Below are 22,284 nucleotides of genomic sequence, written 5' to 3'. Positions count from 1 at the left end.
GAGTCAATTATTTTCCTATTTTGAGAGGCCATAACAATCCCAACACCACCCCTCACTAATACTGACCAAGTGTATGGGTCTTCTTAATAATGTTTTTCTTTGTAAATGATCTTTTGGCCAGAGCCATGAGACCACAATCAAGTCACTGGAAATCCCTGAGAAAGAAAACATTTTGTTGTAAAGGGTTTATGAAAAATGACACTTTGTTGCAGTTTTTCCAAGCAAATTATAACTGCCTGTCATGCAGACAAGGGTTGCCATGGTAAGCGGTTTTTTGAATAGGTAAACCAAATAAAAGTGAGACAGAGCATGTGTAAAGCTCGTGGGAAAGGGAAGTTCAGGTTGCCTGGAGCAAGAATAACCTCAGTATTTAAAGTCACGGAAGAACCCAACACCCTTTCCCCAAATGTAGTGCAGGCAAATGTCTATTTTCTTTCTCAGGCAGTTTCTTTCTAAAATGTTTAGCATAGAAATCACTAATGGTTTGTAGGAGAAATGGCTGAATCATAGTACTATTACTACTGTGGTAGGGTTAATTGTTTATTGATTCTAAAAAAAAATGAACCTCTCTTCTCGTCAACGTACGTCGTTGTCATTGTGCCACGTATAGAACAGTATTTCAGATACTTAGTCTTCAAACAGTAGCCAAAAGGCAGGGTAAAAGTTTCATAATTCTAACACATAAGCTTATTAAAATTATTTAGTAGGACACTGTCACTTCTAAGTAGCCCTAATTCAAGAACTGTTATGTTTATATTATGATTTCACTTGCCAAAATGTATCAATACATACCACGTTATTGAACACACAGCTTTTAATGCCCTTTCTATGATGCTGGCTCTCTCATGTAAGTGTCAAAAACTCCCGTCCAGTATTCCATTCTCCCATCCTCAGACTTGTACCTACATGTGCCTACAAATATCTTTATTTGCATGTCTAACAGATAAATCTATTCTTCAATATAGTGGGCTGAGCATGAGCTAAGTTGTCCCTCTCTACATAAAGTCTGTAAGAATGACATATATTAGCAATTAAACAAATAAATAAATCATGCATAGAAACTAAAAGTTAGAAAAGGGAATACACCGGCAGAAAATTCTTAGAAGACCAGGTATGGTGGCTCAAACCTATAATCTCAGCACTTTGGGAGGCCAAGGTTGGCAGATGGCTTCAGCACAGGAGCTACAGACCAATCTGGGCAACATGGTAAAACTCCGTCTCTACAAAAAATACACTCACCTATGGTCCCAGTTATGTGGAAGGCTGAGGTGCAAGGATCACTTGAGCTCAGGAAGTTGAGGCTGCAGTGAGCCATGATGGAACCACTGCACTCCAGCCTGGGCAACAAAGTGAAACCCTGTCTCAATAAATAAATAAATAAATAAATAAGAAAACTCTTAAAAATTCTGGAGGATGTTCATATCCTTCGCCCACTTTTTGATGGGGTTGTTTGTTTTTTTCTTGTAAATTTGTTTGAGTTCATTGTAGATTCTGGATATTAGCCCTTTGTCAGATGAGTAGGTTGTGAAAATTTTCTCCCATTTTGTAGGTTGCCTGTTCACTGTGATGGCAGTTTCTTTTGCTGTGCAGAAGCTCTTGAGTTTAATTAGATCCCATTTGTCAATTTTGGCTTTTGTTGCCATTGCTTTTGGTGTTTTAGACATGAAGTCCTTGAACATTCATGCAGCCAAAAGCCACATGAAAAAATGCTCATCATCACTGTCCATCAGAGAAATGCAAATCAAAACCACAATGAGATACCATCTCACACCAGTGAGAATGGCAATCATTAAAAAGTCAGGAAACAACAGGTGCTGGAGAGGATGTGGAGAAATAGGAACACTTTTACACTGTTGGTGGGACTGTAAACTAGTTCAACCATTGTGGAAGTCAGTGTGGCGATTCCTCAGGGATCTAGAACTGGAAATACCATTTGACCCAGCCATCCCATTACTGGGTATATACCCAAAGGACTATAAATCATGCTGCTATAAAGACACATGCACACGCATGTTTATTGCAGCACTATTCACAATAGCAAAGACTTGGAACCAACCCAAATGTCCAACAATGATAGACTAGATTAAGAAAATGTGGCACATATACACCATGGAATACTATGCAGCCATAAAAAATGATGAGTTCATGTCCTTTGTAGGGACATGGATGAAATTGGAAATCATCATTCTCAGTAAACTATCGCAAGAACAAAAAACCAAACACCGCATATTCTCAATCATAGGTGGGAATTGAACAATGAGAACACATGGACACAGGAAGGGGAACATCACACTCTGGGGACTGTTGTGGGGTGGGAGGAGGGGGGAGGGATAGCATTAGGAGATATACCTAATGCTAAATGACGAGTTAATGGGTGCAGCACACCAGCATGGCACATGTATACATATGTAACTAACCTGCACATTGTGTACATGTACCCTATAATAATAAATAAATAAATAAATACATACATACATACATAAATACATAAATACATAAATAAATAAAAAATTCTGGAGGATGGCAAGCAATAAGATTGAAGCAATAGGATTGGAGTTGTTGGATACTGAAATTAGGAGGAATCATCAGAAGGCTAGAAAGCAAAAGCAGCCAAGTGCATCAGCACTGTTATAACTGGAACCAAGCTGCTATGGCAGAGACTTTTGTCTCCAAGTAGTGGCAGGGGTGTGTGAGCTTGGGTCAGAAGACAGTGCCACATCCAGATGGCTAGCCAAGGCTGGGAGAAATAGCATACACGCCCAGAGGATGAGCTACCCAGGTATAGCACCAGGAAGTATATACCACTCTTCCTTAGAGCTCGCTGAGAAATAGCCAACATAGCTTCTCAGCAGGCACTCCTATCTCTCCCCTTAGCAGGCCTTAGGGCCATATAAATACTATTTAACAAGAAATCACCATTTCAAGGATGGACACACAATCAAGGATCTCCAAGCACTGAGGAAAACCAAGAGCCTAAAGGCAAGACAATAGAATCAATAAATGAATTGCTTACACTAGAACAAACAAAAATAATAAAGCAAAGAGAAAAAAATGTGAAAATGAATATAATTGATACCTGTATTGAGAAAAATAAAGGAAAATAGAATACTCATGAAAAAGGAACATGTTTTGTGCAAAAGAGCCAATTCAGAATCTCAGAAATGAAAAATACAATTGATAGTTAAAGAAAACTCAATGAATTCTCCCAGAGAGCCCCTTAGAAAGGCTGTGATGTGAAGGATATACACAAAAATTCTAGTGTTCATTTTGTAGTAACTTCAGGTTAAGAGAAAATAAAAAATGGAAGGAGGCAATATTTAAATGACTAAAGATAAGAAGCCCCCAGAAATTTTAAAAAAAAAAAGGTTAATCAGTCTTTAGACTAAAAGTACACACAAGCCAAACATAATTTAAATTTTAAAAAAGTCTCTATTTGTAATATGCTGGTATAAAATTTCAGAAATTGAAGATAAACAGAAAAATTATAAACATTACTAAAGGGATACAAAAGCAGATTATTAATACTGGAACAAGATTTAGATTAATATCAGTATTCCCTGAAGCAACCCTAGAGAAGCAAGATGATGGAGCAATATCTTGGAGGCAGTGATTAGGGAAAGTAGCTTTATCCTAGGATTCTACAGGCAAGTAGACATTCAAATGCGAGGGTAAAATCGAGACGTGTTTTCATAGAAATTAAGACAGAAAGGCAGGCAAGACTCTAAAAGTTTACCAGTTTATCAGTTCCACAGATGTCTGAAAGAATATAGTAAAGTAAGAGGAATGTCTACTGGCCTATGAAATGGACTACCACCAAAATGGAGCTCCCGATTCCCCCTCCACCATTCTGTCTCTCTCCCAACCTTCTCCATCTTGGCCAACGGCACAATTATCGACCATGACACTTGTGATTCACCTTTCACTCTTCCTCTTCATTTTTCATCTTCCTCTACATTTAATTCATCATATCCTATAGGTTCTATCTTCAAAATTATCTTGAATGTATTACTTTTCTCCAACTGTACTGCCATCACCCAAGCTCAAGCCACCTTCATCTTCTTCCCATACTGCTGCAATAACCTCTTCCTGGGACTTTGCTCATTTATTTTCCTCTTCAGAGTACTTGCATTTACTGTCCCCTCCATCAGTAATATTCTTCCACCACTCTTCATCTGGATTGTTCATTTCCATTTTTAGAGTCTTAGCTCAAATTTTGCTTCTTCCACCTTTTTTTTTCTTGACATTTGCTTTATAACACCCTGTTTGTTTTCTGCATGATACTTATCACAGCCTATAATCACTTTTTAAACTATTTTATTGTCTATCTTTTCCACTAACATGTAAGCTGAGGATAGTGGTCCCACTTGTATTGTTTATTAAGTTTTCTTCACCTCAAAGGGGCTCATTTTGTTCTGAGCCAATAACACACTTACTGACATAGAACATTTGGAGAACAGCTACCTTCCCTGATTGAATGGACCCTAGGAGGTGCATGAGAAAGATCTTGAACCATATTAGGAATTGAGGTTCATAACATTCCCCCACAGCCATTCATACAAAGACAATTGTCCAGTAGACTAGAGGCAAGAAGGTGTGCAGGAGATAACCCTAACCAGAATCACAAATGGAAATGATGTGTCCCCTGTAATAAATTTACCACAGAAATGGGAGAAGCCTGAAAGGTTAGCCAGACTGAGCCTGGGGTTTGAGGCTGTTATCGCCTACCCTCCCCTTTTCTCAGCCTCCATCATACATATGTCATTTGGGAAGGAAAGGTTTTGGCAAGTCTAAGCCATTCTGCTCTAGAATACTCCCCTGAAAGAGCTGAGCTTAAGAGAAGTGTTTTCCCTAAAATTCAGAGAGGAAGTGATGAGTAGCAGAGACTCGGGAGGCTGCCAGTTCTGACAAATGTTGTCCAGAGGAGGTCAGCAAACAGAAAAAGTACAGAAACAGCCTGAGGCCAGCACAGTACTGTGAGTGTGGAACAGTGGTCTGTGGGGCTGTAAGCGAGGGCCTTAAATCCTGCATGAAACACCTGCCTCCTCCCCATGGAGACTTGCGACCACCCTCTCCTTGCCAGAGTCTCTCAGGGAACAGTCATCTTTTCTTAGGAACCATAACTGGTTGGGGACAAACACATTACACATTTGACTCTCCGGATTCTCAAAAATGTTTGGGGAGGACACACTCAGAAAAAATAAAGACGCTATACTAATCTCGGAATTAGAGGCTCACAGTGTTGAAATTTGGGGATTCTCAGAACTGAGACATGTCTTAAGGGTACAAAGATATAAAGGCATAGTTTCTCTACTTATAGAGACCCAAATTAATTAGAGTAAAAATAACAGTGATGATGAAATGCAGTATTGATTCTTCTGTGTCAAGGTCTCTGCTAAACACTGTACACACTTTATCCATTTTAACTTTTCAGCAATCATATGAATCAAGTACAATTATTATCAATTTTTAGATGAAGGAAATGAAGCTTGTAATGATAATGTTACTTATCTAAACTGATAAGTTTTGGAGCTAGTAGAATCCAGACAGTCCAGAGATCACCTGCTTCATCACTGTGCTCACTGACTTCCTAACAGTACTGAGGAAATAAACCTATTAAACATTACAGTCACAATGCAGTTTCTAGATATTCCCTAACCACAATTAAACCTGCAGTTGCCCCTTGAATTCCTGGGGGCAGAGCATGGCTACTACACACAGAATATTGAGGCGGTATCTCTATAGAAGGGCTTCATTAGCTAGTGGATGCTTGGCCACCCATCTCCAAGAGGCAAAAGAGGAACCAATGCTTGGAGCAGGGCTGCAGCTGATTTGGTGGGGTAGGAAATACAAGTTTCCATGGGAATGCCCATGTTTGGCTGGGGAAGTCAAGGGAAGGATTATCAGAAGCAATAACATTTGAATTGACTCTGGACTAAAAATACAACATGAGAGGACTATGGTCCCATGGCTTAGGTTGAGGACAGCACTGTATTCCATGCAAAAATAAATGTGAGGAAAGCAGAGTACCAGGGCTGGAAAACTGGACTACTACATATACTATCTAGACAGAGACTCAGAAAGATAAGATAGAGACTCAGCCAAATGAGATATTAGTAAGAAGGCAAAATTCCAATTAATAAAACCACAGGTTAAGGTCAGAGTGGCATCAACCAGTAAGCTGGCTTGAAACTAATTCCTTGAAAATTGAACTAGAGCTTTAATTCCCCTAAAAACAGGATTGATCCCAACAAAGGAAACTGGGGAACTTTTAAAAAAAGAAGAAAAAGAAACAAACACCAATACTAGCAGAAGAAATGAGATAACTGAATTAGAAATGAACTGAATGAAACTGAGATGAAAAAATTCATACATAGGATCAACAAAGCCAACAATTGGTTCTTGGAAAGAATAGAAAATATGTATAGATCTCTAGATGCATTAACAAAAAAAAAGAGAAGACACAAATAAATACAATAAAAAATGATGAAGATGACATTACAACTGATCCCACAGAAATACTAAAGATCCTCACAGAATACTATTAAAAACTTCATGCACACAAATTAGAAAATATAGAGGAAATGGATACATTCCTAGAAACATGTAACCTCCTATGACTGAATCAGGAAGAAAATGAAAACCTGAAAAGAGCAATAACAAGTTCTGAAATTGAATCAGTTATTAAAAAAAAAAAATCTACCAACCAAAAAAAAGCTCTGGACCAGATGAATTTAGAGCTGAATTCTACCAAATGTACAAAGGTACAAAGAATGCTACCAATCTTACTGAAACTGTTTCAAAAAAATCAAGGAAAAAGGGGTCCTCCCTAACTCACACTATGAAATAAGCATTGGCCTAATAACAAAATCTGTCAGAGACACATACACAAAAGAAAACTTGAGGACGATATTCCTCATAAACACAGACCTAAAAATTCTCAACAAAATACCAGCAACCTGAAGTTAGAAACACATCAAAAAGCTAGTTCACTGTGATCAAATAGGATTTAAATCTGAAATTCAAGGCTTTGTATCTGGAGTACACAAATCAATAAAGGTGATTCACCACATAAACAGAATTAAAAGCAAAAGCATATGATCATTTCAATAGATGCCAAGAAAGCTTTTGATAAAATCTAACATCCTTTCATGACAAAAATCCTCAACAGACCATATATTAAAGCAACATACCTCAAAATAATAGGAGGCATCTATGACAAACCCATAGCCAACATCAAGCTGAGGCAAAGGCTGTAACCATTCCCATTCAGAACCACAACAAGACGAGGATACTCACTCTCACCACTTCTATTCAACATAGTGCTGGAAGTCCTAGCAAGAGAAATAAATAAAAGGCATCTAAGTAGGAAAAGAAGACAAACAATCTCTTCGTACTGATGATATGATTTTCTAGGTAACCTAGAAAACCCTAAAGACTCTGCCAAAAGGCTCCTCAACCTAATAACTGACTTTAATAAAGTTTCAGGATACGAAATCAATGTACAAAAATCAGTAGCATTTCTATAAAACAATAACAATCAAGCTGAGATCAAATCAAGAATACAATCCCATTTATAAAAACCATCCAAAAATGAAATATCTAGGAATACAGCTAACCAAGGAGGTGAAAGATCTCTACAAGGAGAACTACAAAACAGTTGAAAAAAATCAGAGATGACACAAATAAATGGAAATATATTCCATGCTCATGGATTGGAAGAGTCAATATCATTAAAATGACCATACTACCCATAGATTTAATGCTATTCCTAACAAACTACCAATGTCATTTTTTTACAGAATTAGATAAAACTATTTTAAAATTCATATGGAACCAAAAAAAAAAATACTGAATGGCCAAAGCAATCCTAAGCAAAAAGAAGAAAGCTGGAGGCATCACATTACCCAGCCTCAAACTATACTACAAGGCTGTGATAACTATAACAGCATGGTACTGGTACAAAACCAGATACTTAGACCAAAGAAACAGATTAGACACCCCTGAAATAAAGCAGCACATCTACAACCATGGGATCTTCAACAAAGCTGATAAAAATTAGCAATGAGAAAAAGACTCCCTATTCAATAAATGGTGCTGAGATAGTCATATGCAGAAGAATGAAACTGGACCCTTACCTTTCCACCATATAAAATATTAACTCAAGATAGAATAAAAATTTGAGTGTAGACTTCAAATTATAAAAATCCTAGAAGAAAATCTAAAAAGTATCCTTCTCAATGTTGGCCTTGGCAAAGAATTTTTGGCTAAGTCCCCAAAAGCAATTGCAAAAAAAAACTCCAAAAATTAATAAGTGGGACCTAATTAAACTAAACAGTTTCTGCTCAGCAAAAGAAACTATCAAGAGAGTAAACAGACAACCTACAGAAAGGGAGAAAATATTTGCCAACTATTCATCTGACAAAGGTCTAATACCCAGAATGTGTAAGGAACTTAAACAAATCAACAAACTAAGACAAACAGCCCAATTAGAAAACTGGCAAAGGACATGAACAGACACTCCTCAAAGGAAGACATGCAAGTGATCAACAAATATATGAAAAAAATGCTCATCATAACTAATCATCAGAGAAATGCTAATCAAAACCACAATGAGATAGTATCTCACACCAATCCGAATGGCTACTATTAAAAATTAAAATTATATCAGCCATAGGCAATGCAAAAATCCTCAATAAAATACTGGCAAATCAAATCCAGCAGCACATCAAAAAGCTTATCCACCATCATCAAGTCGGCTTCATCGTTGGGATGCAAGGCTGGTTCAACATATGCAAATCAATAAATGTAATCCATCACATAAACAGAACCAATGACAAAAACCACATGATTATTTCAACAGATGCAGAAAAGGCCTTCGACAAAATTCAACATTCCTTCATGTTAAAACCTTTCAATAAACTAGGTATTGATGGAACATATCTCAAAATAATAAGAACTATTTATGACAAACCCACAGCCAATATCATACTGAATGGGCAAAAGCTGGAAGCATTCCCCTTACTGGCAGAAGACAAGGATGCCCTCCCTCACCTCCTATTCAACATAGTATTCGAAGTTCTGGCTAGGCCAATCAGGCAAAAAGAAAGAAATGAAGAGTATTCAAATAGGAAGAATACCCCGTCATCTCAGCCCAAAAACTTCTTAAGCTGCTAAGCAACTTGAGCAAAGTCTCAGGATACAAAATCAATGTGCAAAAATCACAAGCATTCCTATACATCAATGATAGGCAACCAGAGAGCCAAATTATGAATGAACTCCCATTCACAATTGCTACAAAGAGAATAAGATACCTAGGAATACAGCTAACAAGGGATGTGAAGGACTTCTTCAAGGAGAACTACAAATCACTGCTCAAGGAAATAAGAGGAACACAAACAAATGGAAAAACATTCCATCCTCATGGATAGGAGGAATCGATATCATAAAAAATAGCCATACTGCCCTAAGTAATGTATAGATTCAATGTTATTCCCATGAAACTCCCATTGACATTCTTCACAGAATTTGAAAAAACTACTTTAAAATTCATATGGAACCAAAAACAGCTCACATAGCTTAGACAATCCTAAGAAAAAGAACAAATCTGGAGGCATCATGCTACCTGATTTCAAACTATACTACAAGCCTACAGTAAACAAAACAGCATGGTACTGGTGCCAAAACAGACATATAGACCAATGGAACAGAATAGAGACTGCAGAAATAACACCACACATCTACAACCATCTGATATTCAACAAACCAGACAAAAACAAGCAATGGTGAAGGGATTCCCTATTTAATAAATGGTGCTGGGAAAACTGGCTAGCCATATGCAGAAAACTTAAACTGGACCTTTTCTTACACTTTATACAAAAATTAACTCAAGATGGATTAGAGACTTAAATGTAAAATCTAAAACCATAAAAATCCTGGAAGAAAACCTAGGCAGTATGATTCAGGACATAGGAATGGGCAAAGATTTTATGATGAAATCACCAAAAACAATTGCAACAAAAGCTTAAATTGACAAATGAGATCTAATTAAACTAAACAGCTTCTGCACAGCAAAAGAAGCTATCATCAGAGATTTATGTGGCCAAAAAACATATGAAAAAAAGCTCACCATCACCGGTCATTAGAGAAATGCAAATCAGAACCACAATGAGATACCATTTTATGCCAGTCAGAATGGCGATTATTAAAAAGTCAAGAAACAACAGATTCTAGTGAGGCTTTGGAGAAATAGGGATTCTTTTAAATTGTTGGTGGGAATATAAATTAGTTCAACCATTGTGGAAGACAGAGTGATGATTCTTCAAGGATCTAGAAGCAGAGATACCATTTATTTGACCCAGCTATCCCATTTTGGGGTATATACTCAAAGGAATATAAATCCTTATGTTATAAAGATTCATGCACATGTATGTTTATTGCAGCACTATTCACAATAGTAAAGACATGGAACAAACACAAATGCCCATCAATGATAGAGTAGTTAAAGAAAATGTGGCACATATGCACCATGAAATACTATGCAGCCACAAAAAAGGAATGAGATCATGTCCTTTGCAGGGACACGGATGAAGCTGGAAATCATCAACCTCAGCAAACTAGCACAGAAACAGAAAACCAAACTCCACATGTTTTCACTCATAAGTGGGAGTTTAACAATGAGAACACATGGATGCAAGGAGGGGAACACACACACCAGGGACTATCGGGTGGGGGTGGGTAAGGGGAGGGAGAGCATCAAGACAAATAACTAATGCATGTGGGGCTTAAAACCTAGGTGATAGGTTGATAGGTGCAGCAAACCACCATAGCACACATATACCCAAGTAACAAACTTGCACGTTCTGCACATGTATCCTGGAACTTAATAATTAAAATATTTTTAAAAATTCAAGTTTTATTTTAGATACAGTGGGTACATGTGCGGTTTTTTTACATGGCTATACCCTGTGATGCTGAGGTTTAGGGTATGAGTCTCATCACCCAGGTAGTTAGCATGGTATCCAATAGGCAGTTTTTCAACCCATGACCCCTTTATTTTCCCTGCTCTAGTTGTCCTCAGTGTCTCCTGTTGTCATGTGTGTGTCCATAAGTACCCACCTTTTAGTTCCCACTTATAAGTGAGAATATGTGGTATTTGGTTTTCTGTTCCTCCATTAATTTGCTAGGGATCATGGCCTCCAGATCCATCCATGTTACTGTAAAAGACATAATTTCATACTTTTTTATGGCTGCTTAGGATTCCACAGTGTATATGTACCCCGTTTTCTTTATTTGATCCACCGTTGAGGGGCACCTGGGTTGATTCCATGCCTTTGCTATTGTGAAGAATGCTGTGATGAACATGTGAGTGCAGGTATCTTTTGGTAGAATAATTTGTTTTCTTTTGGGTATATATTGCAATAATGGGATTGCTGGGTTGAATGGTAGTTGTTTTAATTTCTTTGAGAAATCTCTGAACTGCTTTCCACAGTGGCCAAACTAATTTACATTCCCACCAAGAGTGTATAAGTATTCCCTATTCTCCATAGCCCTGCCTATAACTAATATTATTTTAATAGTAGCCATTCAGATTGGTGTGAGATTATGTTTATTGATTTGCATATGTTGAACCAGCCTTGCATCCCAAAGATGAAGCTGACTTGATTGTGGTGGATAAGCTTTTTGATGTGCTACTGGATTTGGTTTGCCAGTATTTTATTGAGGATTTTTGCATCAATGTTCATCAAGTATATTGGCCTGAAGTTTTCTTTTTTGTTGTTGTGTCTCTGCCAGGTTTTGGTATTAGGATGATGCTGGCCTCATAAAATGAGTTAGGGAGGAGTCTTTCCTTTTCAATTGTTTGGAATAGCTTCTGAAAGAATGGTGCCAGCTCCTTTTTGTGCCTCTGATAGAATTTGGCTGTGAATCTGCCTGGTCCTGGGCTTTTTTGGTTGATAGGCTTTTCATTACTGCCTCAATTTCAGAACTTGTTATTGGTCTATACAGGGATTTGACTTCTTCCTGATTTCGTCTGGGGAGGGTGTATGTGTCCAGGAATTTATCCATTTCTTCTAGATTTTCTAGTTTATTTGCATAGAGGTGTTTATAGTATTCTCTGGTGGTGGTTTCTTTTTCTGTGGGGTCAGTGGTGATATCCCCTTTATCATTTTTTATCTATCTATTTGATTCTTCTCTCTTTTCTTCTTTATGATTCTAAACAGTAGTCTTTTTTAATTAATTTTTTAAAAAAAACAGCTCCTGGATTTATTGATTTTTGAAGGATTTTTTTGTGTCTCTATCTCCTTCAGTTCCACTCTGATTTTAGTTATTTCTTGTCTTCTGCCTGCTTTTGGAATTGTTTGCTCTTGCTTCTCTAGTTTTTTTTTTTTTTAATTGTGATGTTAGGGTGTTGATTTGTGATCTTTCTAGCTTTCTGATGTGGGCATTTAGTGCTATAAATTTCCCTCTTAACACTGCTTTGGCTGCATCCCAGAGATTCTGGTATGTTGTCTCTTTGTTCTCATTGGTTTCAGAGAACTTCTTGATTTCTGTCTTAATTTCATTATTTACCCAGGAGTCATTCAGGAGCAGGTTGTTAAATTTTCATGTAGTTGTGTGGTTTTGAGTGTTTCTTAATCCTGAGTTCTAATTTGATTGCACTGTGGTCTGAAAGACTGTTTCTTTGATTTCAGTTCTTTTGCATTTGCTGATGAGTGTTTTACTTCCAAATATGTGGTCTATTTTACAGTAAGTGCCATGTGGCACTGAGAAGAATGTATATTCTGTTGTTTTGGAGTAGAAAGTGATGTGGATATCTATTAGGTAAACTTGATCCAGAGCTGAGTTCAAGTCCTGAATATTCTTGTTAATTTTCCGTCTCATTCATCTGTTTAATATTAACAGTAGGGTGTTAAAGTCTCCCACTATTATTGTGTGGAAGTCCAAGTCTTTTTGTAGGTCTCTATGGACTTGTTTTATGAACCTGGGTGTTCCTGTATTGGGTGCATATATATTTAGGATAGTTAGCTCTTCTTGTTGCATGGATCCCTTTACCATTATGTAATGCTTGTCTTTGTAGTATGTTTTGATCTTTGTTGGTTTAAAGTCTGTTTTGTCAGAGACTAGGATTGCAACCCCTGATTTTTTCTGCTTTCCATTTGCTTTGTAAATTTTCCTTCATCCCTTTATCTTGAGTTTATCTGTGTTTTTACACATGAAATGTGTCTCTTGAATGCAGCACACTGATGGTTCTTGACTCTTTATCCAATTGGCCAGTCTGTGTCTGTTATTGGGGGCATTTAGCCCATTTACATATATGGTTAATATTGTTATGTGTGAATTTGACCCTGACATCATGATGCTAGCTGGTTATTTTGCATACTAGTTGATCCCATTTCTTCATAGTGTCATTGGTCTTCATATTTTCCTATGTTTTGCTGTGGCTGGAACTGGTGTTTCCTTTCCATATTTAGTGCTTCCTTCAGGAGTTCTTGTAAGGCAGGACTGCTGGTGATGAATTCCCTCAGGATTTGCTTGTCTGAAAAGGATTTTATTTCTCCTTCACTTGTGAAGCTTAGTTTGGCTGGATATGAAATTCTGGGTTGAAAAAAAATTTTTTTTTTAAGAATGTTGAATATTGGCTCCCATTCTCTTCTGGCTTGTAGGGTTTCTGCTGAGAAATCTGCTATTAGTCTGATGGGCTTCCCTTTGTAGGTGATGTGGGCTTTCTCTCTGGCTGCCCTTAACATTTTTTTCTTCATTTTGACCTTGGAGAACCTGATGATTATGTTTCTTTGGGTTGGTCTTCTCATGGAGTACCTTACTGGGGTTCTCTGTATTTCCTGAATTTGAATGTTGGCCTGTCTTGCTAGGTTGGGGAAGTCTCCTGGATAATACCCTGAAGTGTATTTTCCAGATTGTTTCCATTCTCTCCGTCTCTTTCAGGTACTCCAATCAGTTGTAGGTTCAGTCTTTTTACATAGTCCCATATTTCTTGGAGGTTTTGTTCATACCTTTTCATTCTTTTTTCTCTAATCTTGTCTGCCTGCCTTATTTCAGCAATATAGTCTTCCATCTCTGATATTTTTTCTTCTGCTTGATCAATTCAGCTACTGATATTTGTGTATGCTTCACAAAGTTCTCATGCTGCATTTTTCAGCTCCATCAGGTCATTTATGTTCCTCTCTAAACTAGTTATTTTAGTTCACAGCTCCTCTAACCTTTTATCAAGGTTCTTAGCTTCTTTGCACTGGGTTAGAACATGCTCCTTTATCTCAGCACAGTTTGTTATTACCCACCTTCTGAATTGACCTTCTGTCAATTCATCCATCTCATCCTCTGTCCAGTTCTGTGCCCTTGCTGGAGAGGTATTGTGATGATTTAGAGGAGGAGAGGCACTCTGGCCTTGTGGGTTTTCAATGGTTTTTGTGTGTGTTGTTGTTGATTCTTTCTCATCTTCATGGGTTTGTCTACTTTTGCTCTTTCAGGCTGCTGACCCTTTGATGAGGCTTTCATGGGGACTTTTTTTGTTGTTGATGCTATTGTTGTTGCTTTCTGTTTGTTTTTCTTTCAGTAGTCAGATCCCTCTTCTGTAGGGCTGCTGTGGTTTCCTGGAGATTCTCTTCAGGCCTTACTCATCTAGAGTTGTCACTCGAGGAGGCTGGAGAACAGCAAAGATGGCTGCCTGCTCCTTCCCTTGGGATCTCTGGCCTCAAAGGGCACCAACATGATGCCAGTAGAAATGCTCCTGTATAGGATGTCTGACAACACCTGTTGGTGGGTTCTCACCCAGTTGGATGGCACAGGAAGCAGGACTCATTTAATGAGGCATTTTGGCTGTCCCTTGGTGGAGGGCGTGGGCTACACTGGTTGGGGAACCCACTCATCTGGGCTGCCCAGATTTCTCAGAGCGACTCCCTTGGCTGGGTGTGGGGGCTCCTCTGCCCCGTGTGGCTCTCAGGTGGGCTGCCTGCACCACATTGCTCTTCCTTCCTCTCCATGAGTCATGCCAGCCACCTAGTCAGTTCTAATGACAAAATCTGGATACCTCGGTTGCCGGTGCAGGATTCACATGTTGTTTTGGATCTTATCGATGGGAGCCTGCAATCACCACTGCTCCTTGTTGGCCATCTTGGCTCCACTGAAATTTTTCTTTTAAGAAAAGATCATGACCTTTAAAGGAGAGATAATTTCTGTCTTATTTACCAATGTATTTCCAGAACTACTTTAAACTCAGAACATTGTAGACAGAGTTTTTACTTGTTGGTGCTTGACACCAACTGGATACTGAAAACTATGTTGTTACTTCTTCCTCATATTATTTTTAAATTCAATAATATTTGCCAAATTGGGAATATTATCAAGAAAACTAACCTACTTACCTGGTTATGGATTGCTTAAAAAGTTTTAAAATATGATCATATTTGTAAAATATTGTATATATAGAACACATTTTCAAATATTTTATAGTTCCCAAATATATACTTGTTTATCTTGGCATATAGAAAAAGAAATAAAGAAATACAGAAATGGTTACAATATGTAAAATTAATTGAATTATTATAGAATATAATATAAAGGACTAGATATTCAACTCTAAAATTCAGAGTTAGTCTGATTTATAGTTTTCCTTTTTAATATTTGTTTTAGAAAATTGCCATTTATCTGCTTTTAATTTGGTAGTGCATTTTACAATTGATGGCATATTTGATTCAATAAATTATTAGAGAGTCAGGAGAGTTTTTTCTGAGAAGGCACATTTTCCCCAAACCTGGCCCTCAACAGCAAACTGGTTAAACTTGCAAGTGTCCTTGCATCTGGCATATACCACCTACAGCTAGGCTATCTGTGTCAGGTATCCTGGGGTCACTGACTTCTCTTCCAGAATTATATTCCTCAGAAGGATCCCGTCTCATCATCTCCACTGGAGGAACAATAGGGGCCCTTCTTCTCAGGGAGCTACAACTTGCTGCTAATATTATAGAGCTAATATTATAGAAATTCACATACTGATGGACAGAAAGAAGTAAGAAAGAATTCCTAGGAGAGGTCTATGACTATGATTTGGTTTTTTATTGTCTACCAAAGTGTAAACTGTAGTGGCAGAGTCTGTCTTTCTGGCATATGTGTTAATGTGCCCAAAGGCTAGTAAGCATTGAGTATATTTAATATGCATGATAAATAAAGGGATAAAGCCACCAATTTTGCCTTTTTAATGTTTATTTTTCCAAAAATACAAACTTCACTGTAAATAAAAATTGATAAAACTTGCTATCAATCTGAAATGCTTTGAAGTAGGAAGTAATAGTGGAATAATTCTGATTCTGTACAAAAAAAACCATGCAAATTCTTTATTGGAGAGTGATCTACCCCTCCTTATTCCCTACCTCTTCATGCCAGAAATCAGAAGAGGAATGGATTAGGATGAGACTGAGGCTGCTGGGCACCAAGTACAGTGAAAAGCCCCCCTGCAGCTACTAAGCCTAAAATCCGTGTGTTGAATGACACAAGTAAGGGAGGATGTGGCATTCAACATTCTAAATTGTGTGCCCTGTAGTTATAGCTTACTTATAGTGAAATTGGGCCCACTTTCTGTTCCAACCCATTCTTTTTCATGTGTTGAGCGGAACTAAGGCAGAAATTGAACCAGAAGTAGCCAGACATGTTGGTCAACTATTGCTTTAACAGATGCATTCTTTCATTCTGGCTCAATCTCAAATTTCTGTACTTCATGGATCTAAAAGAGGAAGAACATTTCACTCTGTCTTCATCATCTGGAATGCCCGAGTGTGAGTTTTATAAATTTTTAAATATACTTTATAAATATTCTTTGATATACATTCAATATTTAATAAAATTGTTAAATATATATAAAATCAAGCCAGCTGTATGGCTCATATTCTGAGCTACATTGCCAGGTATTTATGAGTCCAAAGCCACTGTATTATGGTCTGATGTCTGAAAAACTGGCAAGAAGGCATGTTAACTAAACATAGGGGTACGGGGATGAAGCATTATTAGGCCCAATATTATCTCTTTGGATTATGAAGTGTCCATTTTCTCTCTGATACTGATGGTTTTCTACTTTGGGAAATGGGTCTTTCTGGTTTGTTTAGACTGACAGTGCTGATAAAGCCAGAATTGTGAGTTTAATTTTTGAAACGACAGCTCAGTTTGGCACAGAGGAAGACTCTTATGCTTAGCCCCTTCTTGTACTACTTGCTGAATGCCAGCAACCTATTGCAGAGAAGGTTCAGTGCAAACATGTGGCTGGAGCCCTGCAACTATCAATGTTGTGTGGAAAAACAAGTGTAAGTACATGTACACACTAGTACACCTTTCAGCCATTCATTTCTTCTTTCAGCCATTTGTTATTTCATTCAATAAGCTATAGCTGAATAGTCACAGGATACAGAATATATTAACAGGTAGTGACCAAAGACAAAGTCATCCTGTTGGATTTGAATCCAGGTATGTTAAGGCCAGTACGTACTTTGAGTGTGTGGATTTTATCTAGGTTATTTATAACTTGGCTTTGATTGGTTTTTAATTTTCTTTATTAAAGACAACATTTAAGAAGTTGTACTGAATTTGATTTATTTATTTTTATTTTATTTATTTAATTTTTTTTGAGATGGAGTCTTGCTCTGTTGCCCAGGCTGGAGTGTGGTGGCACTATCTCGACTCACTGCAAGCTCTGCCTCCTGGGTTCACACCATTCTCCTGCTTCAGCCTCCTGAGTAGCTGGGACTACAGGTGCCTGCCACCACGCCTGGCTAATTGTTTGCATTTTTAGTAGAGACAGGGTTTCACCATGTTAGCCACTTAAAGCTATGATAAAAATAGATTTACATGAAAGGTATCGATTAGCTTTGGTAAACTTGTAGCTTACTTCCGTTTTTACAAAACTCCCACTTAGTACTTAAGGCTTTTTCTTTTTTGCATCTCTATAAAATCCAGTATGTCTGTAGGAAACCTAAATCTCTCCACAAATGAACTCCATAATTAATTATTTGGTTCAGGTGTAAAAGTTTCTTTCATTCAGTATTATTAAGCCCTTCTAAGATTGTGCCATTTTTATATATTTTGCGTGAGGACTTCTGATAAATAAGTAACGAAAAATGATTACTTGGAACTCTTGCTCTTATGTTATTACCTCCTTTGGGCCAAAGATCTCAGGTTGTGGAATTAAAATTGACACAGATTGCTTTATCAAATGATAGTAAGATGTGGTTTTGTTATACCATATAATGAGAAGTATATGCATGATACCTAAAAAAATGAAAAACTCTCCAAGTTCATATTCTGTAAATTCCAAAATTAAGGATACATTATTTAAATACACTGTTTTCCATAGCAGAGTCACACCCATTTTTTCCTTTATATCATTCATATTTACCAGGCCTTGCCTAAAAGCTCCAGCTTTGGTCTTTGGGCTGGCAATACAGTTTTTGCTTCCTAGCTGTGATACAGGAAGATATACAGTCAAAAAATTCAACTGCAAGTGGCTGGATAATTAACTTCACTTTTCTGAGTATCTATTTTTTTGTCTTCAAAATGGAAATTATAATGTCATTCTTATTTGTAAGGATTAAATGTTTATAATGGACATAAAGTTATCCATAACTATAAAAAGAGCATAAATATAACTTCATATTAGTCTTATATTAGACTGTGGTAGCGCTATATTAGAGGTGATGATGCTTTCTCAAATTCCTTGTAAGCTTCTAGTTCACTAAAGGCAAAAATCTCTCCATTCAGTCACAAATATATTTGATGGTATTGCAGTGATATTTATGTTTCATTTGCATACGTGGAAAACTGACTAAACCTGCAGATTTTATTTTCACTTATAATCCCCATGTGTCTGATGACAAAAATTCCCCGTCTGTCTTTCACAGAAGGGTAATTATTGGTGCTAAGGTGTAGAGTGTAATGTTTGGGAATCTCTTAAACAGTTTATCCTGTACTTGAATTCTAACAATGAAAATAGAAAAATGGTAGGGATTTCAAGATGGACTCTGAGGAATGATCAGACAAGTATGCTTTTATTCCATTTCCATCATTTTGAATTTTAAATCACCTTTTAAAGGGCACTAACTCATTCTTGCAGATTAATCTGCTTTCCAATTAATGTGCCCAACATGACAATAAGACCAGTTTTAGCTTGGCTAAGCAGACCAGTCAACCAGGAGTGTGTGACTTGAGGACTTGGAAAGCTTGTTGGAGTCCCATTTCCTTCCCGCTCCTTCCTCTGGGGCTCTTTTAACAGCTTAGATTTAATTAGGCCAGCTAATCCACCTAAAACCAGTTGATAGAAGAGTTTCTATAGAAACCCTCCCACTACCAAACAATATAATAATCTCCAATATTCCCAATACCAATTACTACATGGAACAATGGCAGTACATTTATTAATCTGGATCAGTGCTTTCCAATAGAAATAGATTGTGAGCCATATATCTAATTTTTAAATTTTCTAGTAACCATGTCATGAAAAAAGTAAGAAAATTTTAAAAACACAAAAATCAAGTGAAATCAATTTAACAGCATATTTTATTTAAACATCTTATCCAAAATATTATCATTTCATCTTGTAACCAATACAAAACGTTGTTAATGTGGCATTTTATCAATTTTTACATGTCTTCAAAGTCTTGTGTGTATTTTTTACTTATAGCTCATTATAATTTGAACATTTCAAGTGCTCAATAGCCACATGTTGTTAACAGCTACCATATTTTACGGGCTAGGTCTAGATTATTAGAATTCTTTCCTTGATAAGCCCATTTATGACATTTACTGATATATAGAAGTTTCCTTCTTTGTCTTTTTATTTTCCAGACCATGCACATTTTTGACATGCATTAAATTTTATAAAAGTAGACTGCAAATTGTAGTGATGAGAAATGCCAGGTTTTATTACAAGAAAGTGTTCATAAATAGAAATGACTTTGTGTTTTCAATCAAAAAGTAAATAATGCTTGCATGAAAATATGAGCATCAGATTTTCCAAAGGAAAATTGAAGAGTGGTGTGTGAGAAGAAACCATTTATATACTTTATGAATGTAGAGATGTGTTATATCCCCAGTTTCTATAGAAAAATAGTGATTTTGAACTACAAGAAATGTTAAGTCTTGTAGTGCAAGACATAAATAGTGCAAAACAGTGCTTAGTGGTATTCTGGTCTGAAACCTACCTATTAAATGCTTGCTTTAGGTGGTTAGGATTAAATACCATACCAATGAAGATTGGCCCTGGCATATTGGAACTTCTAAGTTAAAATTAGTCATACGAATGCAAACGCACAGAGATGCACTGGTTTTCTAAAATACCCTCTTCACTATCACCTTCAAAATAATTTTTTTCTCAGTTTTGGAGTGTTTGGGAGAGTGATTCTTTCCTTTCACTTTTGTTTACTCAATTTAGCATAATCTTGAGGAAATGGGAAAATGAATAGAGAGATTACATGCCCAGAAAACCATTCACATCCATGCAAGAGAACACGTATCCTTAATATTTTCCTAGCCCTTCCTTGTTCTAATATCTAATATCTTATAGCCTTAATGAATATGGCACATGGGCACAATCACAAAGATATTATGCCAGAAAAAAAGTGTCCTCAGCACTGTTGAATGTCTGAGGCCAGCCAGTGTCTGTGGAATTCTTTTGAGGAAGAGTGGTCTCAGAATCACCAAAGGCATCTTATTCATTACCAACATGGTATCTTCTGAAAATGCATCTGCCCATGGAAGGGGGGCATATTGTGTTTCTGTAGCTCAAGATCTCAAGATATTTGAAAACTTATTATTAGATAATTAGAACTAGTAGTAGTAAAATTATTATTGAAAACACATTTTATCCATAGATGTTACAAATAGTCAAAATAAAAGTAAATATGTATCTACATACAACTTGCATATGAATGTTTAATAGCAGCCTTACAGTTGCCAAAATTTGGAAGCAACCAAGATGTTCTTCAGTGAATGAATGGATTAACTGTGGTACATCTAGACAATGGACTTTTTAATTATTATTTTTCAAAATTTTATTTCAGATTCAGGGGTTACATGTGCTTTTTGGTTACATGGGTATATTGTCAACTGGTGGGGACAATGGACTATTATTTAGCACTAAAAGAAAGCTAACAAGCTTGAGCTATGAAGTCATGAAACGGCATAAAGGAAACTTAAATGTATGTTAGTGAGTAAAAGAAGCCAATCTGAAAAGGCTACTTACTGTATGATTTGAACTACATGACATTCTGAAAAACGCAAAACCATGGAGACAGGAAAAAGATCAGTGGTTGCCAGTGGTGAGGGGGGAAGGAGGAATGAATAGGTAAAGCACAGAGGATTCCTAGGGTAGTGAAAATACTCTGTGTGATACTCTAATGGTAGATACATGTCACTATACATTTGCCACACCCCTGTACAACACCTAGATTAAATCCCCATAGCAACTATGGACTTTGGGTGACAATGACATGTCGATGTAGGTTCATCAATTGTAATATATGTACCACTTTGGATGGGGATGTTGATAATGGAGGAGGCTATACATGTGTCAGGGCAAGGGACATATGGGAAATCTCTGTGTCTTTCTCTCAGTTTTGTGGTGAACCTAAAACTGCTCTAAGAAAATAAAGTCTTCTAAAAAAGGTCACCATAGATAGGTATGTAGGTTTAAAATAATTTACTGTCATTTGAAAATTACAGTTTATTCGTTTCTTACAAAGCATATCCAAATACTGGCCTACTGTATCTTGTTCAATGTAATGTCTATATAATTTCTCATGCCTGAGGGGCATGAGAAAAGTTGATTCCCAGAGCTTCACTTTCAGAGATTCTACTTCAGTAGCTACAATGTGGGGCCCAGAAATCTAAATGCATTCAAGCCCTCTCAGATGATTTTGAAGATCACATTGAAACAGACATGACTCTGTCAGGATTGATATGAATCGGAATCGTGTATAGATGTAAGAATTGCTGTCTTAGCAGATGGATTCATTATTGCCAGCAGTGCTAATAAGCTTAAGGTCAAATCAGTTAATAAATGTTAGTTGTGTGGGCAATTTTTGATTAAGTTGTGTTTTCAACGTTTTAAAATACTGTACTAAGTACAGATTTTTAAGGCATTCAGCCCCTTAAAAATCAATACATAATTCGCATTTTAGGAAGAGGAATGGAAATGTTCAATAGAAGGACATCATAGTCATTGGTCATTAAAATATTTGGCTCTATTTAAGTGCTAACTATGAAAAGTGGAAATAAATATAGGTACTTTTC

The sequence above is a fragment of the Pan paniscus genome, chromosome 16, assembly GCF_029289425.2.
Source record: "Pan paniscus chromosome 16, NHGRI_mPanPan1-v2.0_pri, whole genome shotgun sequence".
Lineage (NCBI taxonomy): Eukaryota > Metazoa > Chordata > Mammalia > Primates > Hominidae > Pan > Pan paniscus.
The sequence above is the reverse complement of the archived record's forward strand: the minus strand, read 5'-3'. Positions refer to the sequence as shown.